General features: G+C 40.1%; 2 pseudogenes; one reads left to right on the top strand and one right to left on the bottom strand.

Annotated features, from left to right (window-relative positions):
- Window positions 1-2527: 2527 nt before the first annotated feature.
- Window positions 2528-3121, bottom strand: LOC102438630 (annotated as a pseudogene).
- A 13196-nt stretch (window positions 3122-16317) lies between these two features.
- LOC106697673 lies at window positions 16318-16857 on the top strand (annotated as a pseudogene).
- Window positions 16858-17874: the final 1017 nt, after the last annotated feature.

The following is a 17874-nucleotide window of genomic DNA, read 5'->3' as shown; positions in this document are numbered from 1 at the left end:
ATATTCAGAAACGAAGATGGAGAACCTCCTTTTGAAAGGGACTTGCTCATTCATTGTAAACCAGATCCCAATAATCCAAATGCCACTAAAATGAAACAAATCAATATCCTGTTTCCTACATTAGATGCAATGACATATCCTATTCTTTTTCCATATGGCAAAAAAGTCTGGGGAACAGATATTGCATTAAGACTCAGAGACAACAATGTAATCAACAATAATACTAGACAAGAGGTAAGGACACGAGTCACACAAATGCAGTATTATGGATTTCATCTCTCTGTGCAGGACACGTTTAATCCTATTTTAAATGCAGGAAAATTAACTCAACAGTTTATCATGGATTCATATTCAAAAATGGAGGCCAATCAGATAAATTTCATCAAAGCAAACCAATCTAAGTTGAGAGTTGAAAAATATAGTGGTTTGATGGATTATCTCAAATCTAGATCTGAAAATGACAATGTGCCAATTGGTAAAACGATAATACTTCCATCATCTTTTGAGGGTAGTCCCAGAAATATGCAGCAGTGATATCAGGATACTATGGCAATTGTAACAAAGTATGGCAAGCCCAATTTATTCATAACCATGACACACAACCCCAAATGGGCAGATATTGCAAACAATTTACAATGCTGGCAAAAAGTTGAAAACAGACCTGACTTGGTAGCCAGAGTTTTAAGCTGAATGTTCTTTTAAATGATATTTGTACATTCCATTTATTTGGCAAAGTAATAGCTAAAATTTATGTCATTGAATTTCAGAAATGTGGACTGCCTCATGCTCACATCCTCTAATTAATTCCCTTTCAATGTGCATGAATTTTGTGCACCGGGCCATTAGTGTGTGTGTGTGTGTGTGTGTGTGTGTGTGTGTGTATCTACACTAATAAAAGACAAACATGCAAATTGACTGTACCTTTGCCATGCCTTAAGTCACGCCCACCAGCCAATCAGAGCGACTATATGCAAATTAATTTAACCAAGATGGCGGCCGGCAGCCATGGAGCTGAAGCAAGCAGGAGGCTTGGTTGCTCCAGTGATGGAGGAAGCCAAGCTTCCCGGCCAGCTCTGAGCTCCACTCAAAGCAACAAAGTTTCAATTATAGAAGGTAAATAAATCCCAGAATAAAAATAAAAAAAAGAAGAGGCTGGGAGCTTCTGTCGCCGGGGACTTGGTCAGCCTGAAAATGGCCCTCAGCCCCTCACCCGGACTGACCAGGCACCCCAGTGGGGACCCCACACCCTAAAGGGGGTGTGGTCAGCCTGAAAACAGCCATCAGCCCCTCACCCAGGCTGGCCAAACCTCCATGGGGTGAGGGTCCCCACTGGGGGGAGGGCTTGACTAGCCTGCAAACAGCCATAAGCCCCTCACCCAGGCTGGCCAGGCACCCCAGTGGGGACCCCCACCCTTAAGGGGGTGTGACCAGCCTGAAAACACCCATCAGCCCCTCACCCAGGCTGCCAAGGCACCCCAGCGGGACCCCCACACTGATCCTGGAAACCCTTCAGGGCAAACCAGCCAGCCCCCACCCATGCACCAGGCCTCTAGCCTATATAATAAAAGGGTAATATGCAAAACTGACCCTAACAGCAGAAAGACTGGGAATGACTAGTCACTATGACACACACTGACCACCAAGGGGCAGACGCTCAATACAGGAGCTGCCCCCTGGTGGTCAGTGCGCTCCCACAGGAGGAGCTCTGCTCAGCCACAAGCCAGGCTGCCGGCTGCCAATACAGCGGTGGTGGTAGGAGCCTCTCCCGCCTCCTCAGCAGCGCTAAGGATGTCCAACTGCAGCTTAGGCCTGCTCCCCGCTGGCAAGTGGACATCCCCCGAGGGCTCTTGGGCTGCCAGAGGGATGTCTGATTGCCAGCTTAAGACCAATACCCCAGGGAGCGGGCCTAAACCAGCAGGTGGTAATCCCCCAAGGGGTCCCAGACTGTGAGAGGGCACAGGCCAGGCTGAGGGACCCCCCGAGTGCACAAATTTATATATATATTATATATATATATATATATATATATATATATATATATCTTTTTATATATTTATATATTTATATTTATATATTTATATATATATATGTATATATATTAGTGAAAGCAGAGTTTTATTAGAGAAGGTAAACTAACAAAGCTCTCTGCAGCAGAGAGGGGTCCCAAGCGGGTTGCAGAAAATCAGTATTTTTTAAAAATATATATTTTTATTGATTTCAGAGAAGAAGGAAGAGGGAGAGAGGGATAGAAACATTAATGATGAGAATCATTGATGGGCTGCCTCCTGCACGTCCCCGTACTGGGAATCCAGCCTGCACGTGCCATTGACTGGAATTGAACCTGGGACCCTTCAGTCTGCAGGCCGATGCTCTATCCACTAAGCCAAACCAGATAGGTCAGGAAATCAGTATTTTTAATGAGCACCTTAGTTATTTTAGCACATGTAGAAAACACTGGTTAGAGATGATCCCAATATGCTACAAAGGATTATCTTCTTCTACTTTGGCTCTTTGGATTTTTTTATTATTATTAATACAGTATTTATTTGTCTTCCTTCTGTCAAACCCTGAGCCAACCACTTTCCCCAGGCTGCCTGGGGAGGTATAGGAAAAGGAACATACAGGGCAGACAAGACACGGGAAAAAGAACTATGGGAGGTGGAGACAGCTCCTTCACATGGCGAAGAGGATGAGAAAGGCCACCATCAGGCAAAAGAGCCCCATGGCCTCTAACAGGGCAAAGCCCAGAATGGCGTAGAAGAGCTGCTGCTTCAGAGAAGAGTTCCTGGCATAACCAATGATGAGGCTCCCAAACACAGTCCCAATTCCAGCCCCAGAGCCTGCCACCCCTACTGTGGCAGCCCCAGCCCCAGCCCCAATGAACTTGGCTGCTGTGTTGATGTCCCTTGAAATGGCACTGGTTTGGAAGCTGCGGCTAGAAATAAGCGAGGTCAGGCGACGCGGGGCTGCCAAGCTGCTGAGGCTCTCATCTGTCAGTGTCTCTGGTCCTTTCAGCACCACTGCAGACAGTGACCCGCTCAGCTGAGACGTGCTTCAGGCCAAGGAGGGGGTGGAGGGAGGCAAACTTGGTGCAGGCATACATTTTCAGGGGATCAGGGGAGCTGCTCCCAGGGCAGAGAAAACAGGGGGTGGGGGTACGAAAGGAAGTGGCTCTTGGATTTTTACATGTAACACTTAAAGAAGAAACTTCAAGGACCAAGTCCTAAATATTATGCCACATCCTCCCCTTGAACTAGGCCCCTTGGCTAATAAAATTGATCACGCTTTAGAAGATTAGTCATTTGTTCATTCTGTAAATATTTGTTAAGACAATTTTGAAATATAATTGACAGAATTTAGTGATCAGTTGGGATTAACTTAAATGAGTTATTATGCATAAAGTGCTAGGAATGGTGTCTGACATAATTATTATATGAGGTTATTATTTTATCTAGCTTGGTAGACTAGAAAGATAGTGACAATGAATTGATAGTGAGAATATAGAATAATTTAGATTCTACAACAGAGAAGAGGGTAATAGAGAAAAGTAACTAATTTCATTTGGATATACTGAATTTGAGATGCCTACAGGTCATTGATGGGGATAAAATCAGTAAAAAAAAAAAATACTGGGGGCATGTTGCATAAAATATTTTTAAAATGAATTCTTACCTTTGGTGTGGCTGGCTCTACTTAAAAATGGGCCAGTTGTAATTCCTCAGTATTTTACTTCTAACAATAAAAATGCACCTACAAACAGTTTTGGAAACAGTAGTTTTTTGTTGTTGCTCACCAGTAAATTAGTCTCACCCTGGTTATCTATAACATGGAATTAAGACAAGGATTTGAGAGAAAAAAAAGAAACACACATTTGGATACTTGGGGGAGGGGACTCTGGAGCTTCTTTTGATTCTTATTAAATCCCTGTAGCCAGAGCACCATGGCAACCTTCCCAGTCTGCCACCTAATTTCCATCTGCTTTGGAAGGAAGGGGAGGGGCGGGACAGAGGTGGTTCAGTGTGCATTCTTGTGAGTGTGTGTAATCTGAGTTAATGAAATGCAACCAAATTATAGATTGTGTTGCATGGAAAACTGAGATTATCCATCTTTTCCATTTCCTTGTCTTTCTCCTCTCAGGATGCTTCTGAGCCTCTTCAAGTTGTATCCCTTTTTCCAAATGTCAGATTTCATCAGGAGACTTGATATACCAGAGCAAAATTACAAATTAAAAAGTGTAGCTTAAGGCAAAAATATTTTGTTAAAGAGTGGTTCAGTAAATTACTAAACATCAGTGAGTAACCTCAAAGCATTTTATTACAATACCAGAGATATATTTTTAATATTACAGAGTGTAGATGTTTATTGCATTGTTTTTGTATGTGTGTTTTATTAATTTTAGAGAGAGAAAAACATCAATGTGAGAGAAAGACATTGCATGTGCTCCAGCCGAGGACTGAATCTGCAACCTAGGTATGTGCCCTGATAGAGAATCAAACTTACCACCTTTTGGTGTACAGGACATGGCTCCAACCAACTGAGCCACACTGGCTAGGGCTTATTGCATTGTTTTATGTCTTACTTCTGGAACAGAAATTCATTAATATTTATCACTGCTGTATACATAAAAGTCCTTCCTAAAATAGATGAAACTCAGTTACCAAAATTACCACAGATAATTTTTTAAATATATTTTTATTGATTTCAGAGAGGAAGGGAGATAGAAATATCAATAATGAGAGAGAATCATTGATTGGTTGCCTCCTGCATGCCCCACATTGGGGATTGAGCCTGCAAACCGGGCATATGCCCTGGTGGGGAATCGAACCATGACCTCCTGGTTCATAGGTCGATGCTCAACCACTGAGCCACACCAGCCGGCCGACCACAGATAATTCTTACCATCTTTATCCAGAATAAATAAATAAAATTATTATTTAGTAATATTGCATTGTGTTGACCAGAGTTTGAGAAATATAATATTAAGCTTTAAATAAAGTTGTGAATTCAGATGTGGGATCATACTCTTACCTAAATTGTTAATGTTGGAATTTGGCCAATCTGAATGCAGCAGACAGTCTTTAAAGGCCATACATAGTGAATACCAATTCACTCAATACATGCATCAGTATTGAACCTTGAAATAAAGATAAATGTAAATTCAGCATGTCAGCATAATCATCTCCATCACCCTTTTTAAATTTAGAATGTGAGGTGTGTTTTTGTTAGAGAATTTAAGGAAAACCTACTTGCTTGAATTTGTCCTTTTATTTATTTATTTTTTAAATATATTTTATTGATTTTTTACAGAGAGGAAGGGAGAGGGATAGAAAATTAGAAACATCAATCAGCTGCCCCCTGCACACCCCCCACTGGGGATCTGCCCGCATCCAAGGTACATGCCCTTGACTGGAATCAAACCTGGGACCCTTGAGTCCGCAGACCAACGTTTTATCCACTGAGCCAAACCAGTCAGGGCTTGAATTTGTCCTTTTAAAACTCAAACCTGCACAAGGAAGGCCGTGTGAGGTGGATAGGATGGTCATTTCACAAAGAATGCAGAAGCAGTGATATGGCATGAGACAGCGAACATCATCGTGGGATGAAGTTAAGAAATGTAACCCAGTTCTTTGTGTCCAGCAGTTCCTGCATGAACCTTGCTCTCACAGCACGCAACACAATATATTGTAATAATAGTTTCTGTCCTTAGACCTTGAACTACTCTGGACCAGGAAAGAAATTTTATGCCTTTTGTATCAAGCCCATGCTGTATACTTATTTCCTTTTTGCTAACTCCAATGAACATTCTTCTGTCCTTATTAACAACCCCTCAGCAGTAGTTGATATTGCTCAGCACTCTATCTTGACACTGTCCTTCCTTTGTTTCAGTAACATCAATGGCTTCTGCTTTTCCTCCTCCTTCTTTGACCTGTTTTATTTTGTTTTGTTTCCTTTTCTGACACTTCTTTCTCTTGCAGTCCTTTACTGTCTTTAATTTATTAAATCCATTCCTGAATCTGGTAAGTCAACCTGCTAAATATCCCTTAAATCCATCTCTTTCCTTCCAATCTTCTATTAACCTTAGGCCTTTATCATGAAGCTTGGATGACTAAAATAGCCTCCTAAATAGTCTCCTTGCCTTCCATCTTTCTAGTCCATTCTTTAAAACCCTAACAGTCTTTCTAATCTGGTATAAATTGTGACAAAAAGAATTGAACCTAGGTCTGCCTGACTCTGGAGCCAGTAACCATCCTTCACTCTTCACTGCTCCTCATTCCTACACATCACCAGCTCCTTTAGATTCAACCCTCCATATATTTACCAAATATTTCTACTTCTTTCCATTGCTACTGCAACTTCATTAAGTCAGTCTTATCATACCAACCAGCAATCTTCTAACCAGTTTCTCTGCGTTATGGTCCTCCACCCCCAATTCTGTTCTATCTATTCTCTCTGCACACAGCAGTCAGAAGGATCTTTGTGAAATGCAAAGTTCATTATTCCTTTCCTTTAATGGCTCTCATTGAGTTTGGAATAAGGTCCTTTCATAATTGACTCTTTGCATAATCCTCCAGCCAGGTCCCTTTTCTAACACTTTATGTAACAAAACACCTCTAGTTTCTGAAACTCACCTAGTTGTCTATGTATTTGCATATGCACTTTTATGTGTGCCTACTACTCCTATTTATTTTTCAAGATAGTCCCAAGTATCACCTCTTCCAGGAAGCCTTTCTGCATTCTCTATGCCACACCATCCTGCCAAGACCAGGAGGTTATCTATATATATATATAAGCCTAAGCGACCGTTACGCCGGTTGACCAAACAACCGAACGACTGGTCGCTATGACATGCACTGACCACCAGGGGGCAGACACTCAATGCAAGAGCTGCCTCCTGGTGGTCAGTGCACTCCCACAGCCAACCTCCCACTGCGGCCAACTGCCCACGGTTCCTCCCCCAAGCCGGCCAGCCGGCTCGATCAGCCCCAATCTCTGGCCAGACCGAGGGACTCCACACGTGCACAAATTCGTGCACCAGGCCTCTAGTAGGTAATATATTTCTCTTTGAACAGAATCATGCCATGCCTCTTCCTTGGAAGTTTTCAGAGTGTACCACATGCATTTAAATCTTAGCCAAACAAATACCTAGACTATGCCAGGTCCAATATATGCACCTTATTAGACAATCAATATTTGTTTCCAAAAGAAGAAATGAGACCTGGCTGGTGTGGCTCAGTTGGTTGGGTGTCATCCTGTGCACCAAAAGGTTGCTGGTTCCATTCCCTGGTCAGGCACATGCCCCAGTTGTGGGCCCATTCTCAATAATGGGCATGCAGGAGGCAGCTGATCCATGTGTTTTTCTGTCTGTTTGTTTTTTGTTTGTTGTGTTAATCCTCACCCGAGGATATTTTTCCATTGATTTTTAGAAAGAGTAGAGGGAGGGGAGAGACACAGAGAGAGAAACATCAATGTGAGAGAGACACATCAATTGGTTGCCTCCCTCAGGCGCCCTGAGGGCCCTGATGGGGGTGGGGATCCAGCCTTGACCGAAATCGAACCCAAGACCTTTCAGTCCACAGGCCAACGCTCTATCCACTGAGCCAAACCGACTAGGGCAAAATGAACTACGTTAAAATGAAGCACTTCTTTCTGGTCATGAAATGATACCATTAAGAGAGTGAAAAGGCAAGCCACAGAGTGGGAATATATTTTTTTTTAATCTTCAAATCCAACAAAATACTCTTATTCATAATGTATAATGTACTCCTACCAATCCCTATGATAAAGACAGTCAACCCATGAGAAAATATAAAAAAGACTTGAACAGGCATTTTACCAAAGAGGATATCCAAAAGGACAATGAATAAAGCAAAGGATGTCAACTTCATTAGTTAATAAATTAAAGTCACAAGGTGATAAATATTATATAAACTTTCCTGAATGGCTGTAATGAAGGAGGACAAGGAATAACCAAAATCTTACACTGCTAGTGGAAATGTACATAACTACAACCACTCTGGGAAAACTTGCAGTTTTTCTATTAAAGCTGAACATATGCATGCCCATTTACCCCACAATTCCACTTCTAAGTATATAGTTGCAGAAATACATACAATAGAAATTTGTAAATATATTCACCCAAACACATGTACAAGAATGCTGGAAATATTGCAAATATCCATTAACATTGGAAAATGGATAAATTATGGTATATTCATACAATGGAGTACTATGCAGCAATGAGAACAATTTAAAATTACACTTAATGCTATGAGTAAGCTTCACAAACAATATTAAATGAAAGAAGCAATATATAAAAGACTACATTCCATTTATATAAATTCAAAAACAGGTAAAATGAATCTATTGTGCTAGAATTTAGTGAGGATTACCTTTGAGAGCAGATAGTGAGTGGGAAGGGGAACAAGGGGGAGCCCTCTCAGATAGTGATACTGTTCTGTTTCTTTTTTAATATATTTGTATTGATTAGAGAGAGGAAGAGAGAGAGAGAGAGAGAGAGAGAGAGAGATAAAGCGACACATCAATGATGAGAGAGTATCATTGATCGGCTGCCTCTTGCATGCCCAACACTAGGGATCGAGCCCACAACCCAGGTATGTGCCTGTGGGAATCCTAATCATAGTGGGCCGGATGTCCAAGGCCAATCTGAGCATGGGAACCTGAATCAAAAGCAAAGACACAGCAATCTTACTGTATGCACCGTACAAGTGTACCTTTCTATAACCCAAATACTGATGTCATTATTTGGCGAGAAGCCTCTTTTGTCTAAATTGGTATAGGAGTATGTTACTGACCAGCCAGTGTGCAGCTGCTTGGTATGGCTCCTGTGTTTGCTACTTATATTAGCAAGGGCTGCTTTGTGTGGATAGTTTGTAAGGCTACTTTGAAGAACTGTTTTCTCTAATGGCTACTTGGTCTGTAATAAAGTTTATCTTCTATGCCTACGACTTCTCACATCTTCTCCATCCACTATCCGGCATCCTTGGAGGTCCAGTTCCTGGCAGGGAAACTGTGGCCCCACAGTTGGTGTAGTTGAGCAGGATCAAGGAGTAAGTACTCTGACAGTGCCCTGACTGTGTGAATCGAACCGTGATCGCTTGGTTCATAGGTCAACACTCAACTACTGAGCCATGCCTGCTGGGCTGTTTTGTTTCTTGATCTGCATTCTGGTTACACTAGTAATAATGTTAAGTTTGCAAAAATTTATCAAATTCTACATTTATGATTAGTAAAAATTATGTATGTATGCTATCTTTCAATAACAAGTTTTCAAATGAAGAATAAAAATAAAAGAAAGTCTTCCCACTAGGTAAACATAATTACACCTAAATTGTGTTTCCCACTCAGTGGCATAACTTGAGATTCTGGGTTACACTTGGAGAATTCTATTCTCATACCATACCACCAGTGTATAATGCTGTTGTCATTAGGTTCTAAATATACATCCTCCATTCCTCTAATCTTGACCTTTCTATAAGTAGTGTCAATCTCAGATTCTCAGTGGCCTCCAAGACTTCTGCCCTCAATCCCTCTATCATCTCAAACAGTGTAACACTCAACTTGTAAGATTACATCACAAGTTTGGTCCTGCCCTCAACACCCTTCCCACAACACACACACAAACACATTTCCTGCTCAGACTTGTGTCCCTTCTCAATGTCCCTACTTCTGTAAAGAACACCACTACCATTTCGTCCATTTCATTTTCCAGATTCAAAAATTTAAGGGTTAATTTTGACTTTTCCTTTTTACCTTATGTCCAACCAATCACATGAGGGATTGCTCTTCTATTATCCTTTTTTGTTTGTTTGTTTGTTTGTTTGTTTGTATTAATCCACACTTAAGGATATTTTTCCATTAATTTTTTAGGGAGAGTGGAAGAGAGAGGGAAAAACAAAGAGAAACATTGATGTGAGAGAAACACATAGATTGGTTGCCTCCTGCATGTGCCCCGACCAGAGCCCGGGCCAGGGAAGAGCCTGCAACCAAGGTACATGGCCTTGATTGGAATCGAACCCGGGACCCTTTGGTCCGCAGGCCGACGCTCTATCCACTGAGCCAAACCGGCTAGGGCTATTATCCTTTTCTATCAATTCCCACTATAATTACTATGGTCTGACACCTTGTACTTAGATTATTGCAGTAACTTCCATACTGGTCCCTTATCTCCAGTCTCTTTCGCTATTCCATTTACCTGTCAGATTAATTTTAGGAAAATGCTGTTCCCTTTCCCTTTACTCTTTTTATCTTACCTAATAATAGTCAAACATGTAAATTGACTGTGCCTCCGCTACGCTCACCAGCCAATCAGGAGAGTATGCAAATTAACCAACAAAGATGGTGGTTAATTTGCATGAGCATGCATGGAGCAGCACAGATTGAAGGCTCTGGCTGGAGCAGCACAGACTGAAGGCTGAAGAAGCTTCGCTTCTTCGCTGCGGCCGGAGCGAAAGCCTGGGTCCCGGGTGCCGGAGGAAAACCGGTGCCAGCAGCCAGGGGAAGGAAGGCCTATTGCACGAATCTCTTCCTGCAACGGGCCTCTCCTAAAATTATAAAAGTTTTACACTATCTATGGGGTAAGCCCAAACTCCTTCTTCAGACTGGAGATCAAAATGCTGTTAATTAGCTCCACTCTCCCCATATAACATATCACCCATAATTCCTTTGCATGCCCAAATCAAGTCAATTTCTTTGCCTTTCCTAATATGGACACCAGATTATTATCATACTATGTCTTTGCTAATATTATTTTCCCTATTTAAAGTACTCACTCTACTCCCATCCCATTCAGTCAAAAGCCACCATTCCCAATGAAGACTTCCATGATAAACCATAGGTCATAATATAAGGACTTTTTCCTTCCTTTGAAATTTCTGTAACTTTTTTCCTTTCTTTTATTTTTTCCCATCACCATTTATCCCCCTATATCCTCTTCCACCTCTCCTCACCCACCTCCCCCCCAATCACCACACTATTGTCTGTGTTCATGAGTTCTTTCTCTTTTTTTTTCTTTTTTGCTCATTCCCTCCACCCTCCCCAACACCCTCACCTCCACCAGAGCTGTCTGCCTGCTCTCTACCTATGAGTCTGTCTCTGTTTTGCTTGTTAGTTCAGTTTGTTCATTAAATTCCACATGAGTGAAATCATATGGTACTTGTCTTTCTCTGCCTGGATTATTCACTTTGCATAATACTCTCCAGGTCCATCCATGCTGTTGCAAGGGTAAGAGTTCCTTCTTTTTTACAGCCGAGTAGTATTCCATTATGTAAATGTTCCACACCTTTTTATCCACTCACCCACTGATAGACACTTGGGCTGTTAGCAGATCCTAACTATTGTAAATAACGCTGATGTGAATATAAGGGTGCATATATTCTTTCTGACTGGTGTTTCAGTAATTTCGGATATTCCCAGAAGTGGGGTTGCTGGGTCAAAAGGCAGTTCCAGTTTTAATTTTTTGAGGAAACTCCATACTGTTTTCCACAGTGGTTGCACCAGTCTGCATTCCCACCAACAGTGCACTAGGGCTCCCTTTTTTCCACATCCTCGCCAGCACTGTTTGTTGATTTATTAACAGTAGCCATTCTGACAGTTGTGAAGTGATACCTCACTGTCGTTTTAATTTGCATTAAAACTGGTAATTAGTGACCTTGAGCATTTTTTTATGTCTATTGGCCATCTGTATGTCCTCTTTGGAGAAGTGTCAATTCAGGTCCTATGTCCATTTTTTAATTAGATTGTCTTCCTGGTGTTAAGTTGTATAAGTTCTTTATATATTTTGGAAATTAACTCCTTTTTGGATGCATCATTGGTGAATACTAGGTATGTTCTTCCATATATATTCTCTTTTCATTTTGTGATGGTTTCTTTTGCTCTGCAGAAGCTTTTTAGTTTGATTTTTATCTTTTCCTGAATGTCCCTTGCCCTTTATATTGGCAAAAATATAAAATTTTTATGACTTTTTATTTAAGGTCATACAGAATAAAATATGAAGATAAAACTGGTCTTTAGCATCCACAATTTCCTCTTTCTACATATCCTTTAAAATTTATTAAGAAAACTTCAAACATACTAAAAAAGAGAAAACAGTATAAACTCCACATATCTATTATTAAAATTCAACAACTACCAAATTTTTGCCACAATCTTTTATCTACCTTCCCCCCCTTTTTCTTTGCTATTTTAAAGCAAATTTCATACCTTATTTCATTTAACCAACCATATTTCTCATGCATCTTTAAAAATCATTATAATTTTCTTACATAACCACACTACCATGATCAATTAATAAAAACAATTTGTTGGTATCATTTTATAACCAGTCCATATTGCAATTTCCCTGATTATCTCTAAAATGTTTTACATTAATTTTGTTTGAATCAGGATCCAAATAACATCTATTGTTATATCTGGTAGTTGTCAAAATCTCTTCTAGAATAGGGCAATCCCCCTCTCCCACCTTTTTAATTCCACTCCACCACTGATTTGTTGCAGAACCAGATAATTTGTCCTGTTCAATGTCCCACACTCTGCATTTGGCTATTGTCTTCTCGTGACTTGTTCTGACTTATCCCTTTATCTCCTGCATTTCCTATAAATGAAAGTTAAGCGTCTCTAAAGGCTCTATGAGTCGATTAGCCCTAACTGGTTTGGCTCAGTGGATAGAGCGTTGGCCTGCGGACTGAAGGGTCCCAAGTTCGATTCTGGTCAAGGGCATGTATCTTTGCAGGAGGCAGCTGATCCATGTTTCTAACTCTCTATCCCTCTCCCTTCCTCTCTGTAAAACAATCAATAAAAAATATATTTTTTAAAAAATACTTGATTAGATTCAGCAAAATTGTTTCTGCTAGATCACTTCACAGTTGATGCCATGTACTTCCTATTGGATCACATCATAGATTCACAAGGTCTGGCTGTCCCACTTTTAGTAAAGCTAAACTAAGTGAGTTCTGATGACAATAGCCTAATCCTTCTATTTAAAATATCCCCATCAATATTTTATCTGAGTTTTCATCCACTGATTATCTTTGCCTGAATAAGTTATTTTATTAGAGGATGTAAAGGGTGAATTTTCTAATTCTATGTTTACTTCCATATTTACTAGCTGGCATTCATATTCTATAAATGAATGATTTCCCCTAATTAACCAGGGTCATTTGGTTACCCTGAAATACAGTTTGTACTGGAAATGCAGGACAAATGCTCAATTATTTATGTATGTATGTATGTATGTATGTATGTATGTATGTATTTGGAGTCGGTACCCTAGTTACTTCCAGTAATGCAATGATATCAGATGATTATTTTTAATTCACTTTTTCTTTTTTTTTTCTTTTTGCTTTATGGGAATATCTTTATGAACTCATGGGTTTATATTATTAAAATTTTTATTATAAAAACTGCATAAAAACAAGAATGCATAAAACATACTTTTATTGCATAATACATAATTAAGTGAACATTCAGCTTTTATACTCTTTGCCTCCCTTTTCTCTATCAAAATCAACTCTCACGCCGAAACCGGTTTGGCTCAGTAGATAGAGCGTCGGCCTGCGGACTGAAAGGTCCCAGGTTCGATTCCGGTCAAGGGCATGTACCTGGGTGCGGGCACATCCCCAGTAGGATGTGCAGGAGGCAGCTGATCGATGTTTCTCTCTCATCGATGTTTCTAACTCTCTATCTCTCTCCCTTCCTCTCTGTAAAAAATCAATAAAATATATTTTTTAAAAAATCAACTCTCAGGAAATTATCTGAACTTTAATGTAATTTAAAATCAATATGTCTTCTAGGAGATTTTTAAGTATAAGATTTACTTCTATTATCAAACTGAAGGAGTGCCCTGGCCGGTGTGGCCTAGTTAATTGGAGCATCATCCCATACACCAAAAAGATTTTGGGTTCAATTCCCGGACAGGGCATATACCCAGATTTTGGGTTCGATCCCGAGTCGGGCATGTGCAGGAGGCAACCGATAGATGTTTCTCTCTCACATCGGTGTTTCTCTCCCTTCCTCTCTCTAAAAATCAATAAAATTTTAAAAAATTGAAGGAGCAATATTAAGGATTTGGTATCTTCACCTTAAAACTAACAGGCAACCATCGATTTGATTTACACAGTGGACTAACATGACCTATATTATGTGACATAAACTGTGATATATGCTATAATAAGATCACTGGCTATTGTGTGGAGACTGGACTGGGCAGGAGTAGGAGTGAATGTAGAGGAAATCCAGGAGGGTACTGAGGTTGTCCAAACAAGAGATAATGTACTTACTAAAGTGGAGGCAGTAGAGATAGAAAGAAAAGAATAAGATTTGAGAGATATTTAGGAGGTAGATTTTAAAAAATATATATTTTTATTGATTTCAGAGAGGAAAGAAAAGGGAGAGATAGAAACATCAATTATGACAGCGAATCATTGATCTGCTGCCTCCTGCATGCCCCCTACTGGGGATCAAGCCTGCAACCTGGGCATGTGCCCTGCCTGGGAATCGAACCGTGACCTCCTGGTTTGATGCTCAATCACTGTACCACACTGTCCAGGCTAGAAGATAGATTTAAAAAAATATATGTCTTTACTGACTTTAGAGCAGTGGTTCTCAACCTGAGGGTCGCGACCCCTTTGGAGGTCGAACGACCCTTTCACAGGGGTCGCCTAAGACCATCCTGCATATCAGATATTTACATTATGATTCATAACAGTGGCAAAATTACAGTTATGAAGTAGCAACGAAAATAATTTTATGGTTGGGGTCACAACATGAGGAACTGTATTTAAAGGGCCAGAAGGTTGAGAACCACTGCTTTAGAGAGAGAATAAGAGAGAGAGAGAGAAAACCTGGATGTGAGAGAGAAACATCGATTGGCTGCTTCTTGACCGGGGATCAAGCCTACAACTTGGGCACACACCCCAACCCAACTGGTGACCTTTCAATCACTGGACGATGCTCAACCAACTGAGCCACACCGGCCAGGGCTAGAAGGTAGATTTAACAGGACTTAGTGACAGACTCTATGGTGGTCAAAAAAGAAAGGGGAGATGTCAAGGGTAATTCTCATTTCTGATGTGAGAAATCAGGTGTATGCTGCTCCATTATACTGAGCAAGAAAACCTTGTAGGAGGAGCATGTTTATGTGAAAATAACTAGTTCAATTTGGGATTCCTGTGAGAAAACCAGCCAGATATTGAAAGTTTACTATAGGATCTGAATCTAAGAAGAGATGTCGTTCGCATATAGAAAGTATCTTCAGCCTTAGAAATGAAAGCACGTACCATCCATTGAGTGGATGAAACACATAGAATAAAATGAGGAAAAGGCCTAGGACTGAACCTTGAGGAACTTCAACATTTAAAGATTAGGAGAGGAGGAAGAACCAGCAGAGAATGAGAAAAAAGAAAACACCACAAAAAATGTAGGAGGGAAACCCAGATAATGTAGACTTTTTGAGGCCAAGGGAAGAAAGTGTCTCAAGAAAGAGATAATAGTCAACTGTAACAAAACTTTCATAGGTCAACAAGAACTAAAAAGTGTCAAGTGAATTTAGCAACAAACATGGAGGGCATGTGGTTTTAAGGAGTGGTAGGAGCAGAATCCAGATTGGAATGAATTTAGGGATAAGTAGAAGGTGAAGAAATAGAAAAAAGTGTTAGACAACTCTTGTTTCCTACATAAGTTAGATACAGGCAATAGAGTCTACAAGACTCCTTCCCATACACACACAAACACTTACCATTCTCAAACCTAGATACATGTACTTGTTTTATTTCTTCAATTAGATTGAAGACTCTAGTGAAAGGAGACCATGCTACTACCTCTGAATTCTAATAGTATTTAGAATGGTCCAGGGCTTACTATAGACACTCAGTACATTCTTATTGTATAAAAAAGTAAAATACTTTATTAAATACCTTTAAATTACCAACCATGATAATAGTTAGTGAAAAATATGCACAGACAGAAGCTGTTCATTTAATTCAATAAGCATGTATATAACGTCTACTGTATGCTAGGCACTTCGCCAGGTACTAGGATTCACATGTTAATGGAGGAGAGGTATAGACACACAAATGAATAATTGACTTATTTTTAATCCTCATTCAAGGATATGTTCATTGATTTTCAGAGAGAAAGGAAGAGAGAGAGCCAGAGAGAGAGCGAGAGAGAGAGAGAGAGAGAGAGAGAGAAACAATGATGTGAGAGGGAAAAACTTCGTTGCCTCCTGCATGCACCCCAATGGGGATCAAAACTGCATCCTAGTTTTTTTTGTTGTTGTTGTTTTTGTTGGGTTTTTTTTTTTGGTTTTTTTTTTACGAAGATGGCGCCGAAAGCTAAGAAGGAAGCCCCTGCCCCTCCCAAAGCCGAAGCCAAAGCAAAGGCTTTGAAGGCAAAGAAAGCAGTGTTGAAAGGCGTCCACAGTCACACAAAAAAGAAGATCCGCACGTCACCCACTTTCCGACGGTCAAAGACACTAAGGCTCCAGAGGCAGCCTAAATACCCTCGGAAGAGCGCACCCAGGAGAAACAAGCTTGACCACTAGGCCATCATCAAATTCCCCCTGACTACCAGTCAGCCATGAAGAAGATAGAAGACAATAATACACTAGTGTTCATTGTGGATGTCAAGGCCAACAAGCACCAGATCAAACAGGCTGTGAAGAAGCTCTATGACATTGATGTGGCCAAGGTCAACACCCTGATCAGGCTTGATGGCGAGAAGAAGGCATATGTTCAACTGGCTCCTGACTATGATGCTTTGGATGTTGCCAACAAAATTGGAATCATCTAAACTGAGTCCAGCTGCCTAATTCTAAATATAAAAATTTTATACTGTAAAAAACAAAAAACAAAAAAAAACTGCATCCTAGCCCTAGCCGGTTTGGCTCAGTGGATAGAGCGTCGGCCTATGGACTCAAGGGTCCCAAGTTCGATTCTGGTTAAGGGCATGTACCTTGGTTGCGGGCACATACCCAGTGGGGAGTGTGCAGAAGACAGCTGATCAATGTTTCTCTCTCATCGATGTTTCTGACTCTCTATCCCTCTCCCTTCCTCTCTGTAAAAAATCAATAAAATATATATTTAAAAAAACAAAAAAAACTGCATCCTAGGCATGTGCCTGACCAGAGTGGAACCCGAGACCTTTTGGTGTGTGCCATTACCCTCCAATCAATGGAACCACAGTGGCCAGGATTGTGAAGAAATAATTTAAATTCCACAATATTATGAAAGGGAAAAAATGTTTTATGCTAATCTTACTGTGAACAAGAATGAATCCATTAGTGGAATATTTTATGTAAATTGGCAGTAAAGATAAATAAACTAGTAAAAAAAAAAATTTTTTGCCTCCCATAGTTTCCATGCAATTAAATGAGGTACAAAAATAAATTAGTTATTTCCTCTACTCTCCCATTTATATATTTAAGATTATCAGTGCTCATATAGTCTATTTGTGACCTAGATCTTATTGTTACTTATGCCCAGAGGGAGAGAAAAAAATCCTCATTTACATAAGGAACAGAATGGCTCTGAGATAGAATTACAAAGAATCAATTGCAAGAACCCTCCTCTCTTTTATTTAATCCTCAGCATAAATTGCACAAAGAATTGAGACTATTGGGCAATGACATATTTTTTATATTGTAGAGAAAATAAAATTCAAGACTGTGCCTTTCATTCCCAAAAGATTTGTACACTTTACCATGGTGCAGCAGTGTCTAATTTATTTCATTATTAAAATTTTAAAAGAAATATTTTTAATGAGCTACTTAATTAATCTTTAAACTTGCCCATGACATTTAATTCTTATTTTTCTTAAATGTACTTCTGAGCTTAGAAAGAAGCATTCAAGTTCTTCTTA

This window comes from Myotis lucifugus, unplaced genomic scaffold (assembly GCF_000147115.1).
Source record: "Myotis lucifugus unplaced genomic scaffold, Myoluc2.0 scaffold_91, whole genome shotgun sequence".
In the NCBI taxonomy this organism is placed as follows: domain Eukaryota; kingdom Metazoa; phylum Chordata; class Mammalia; order Chiroptera; family Vespertilionidae; genus Myotis; species Myotis lucifugus.
The sequence above is the reverse complement of the archived record's forward strand: the minus strand, read 5'-3'. Positions and strand labels throughout refer to the sequence as shown.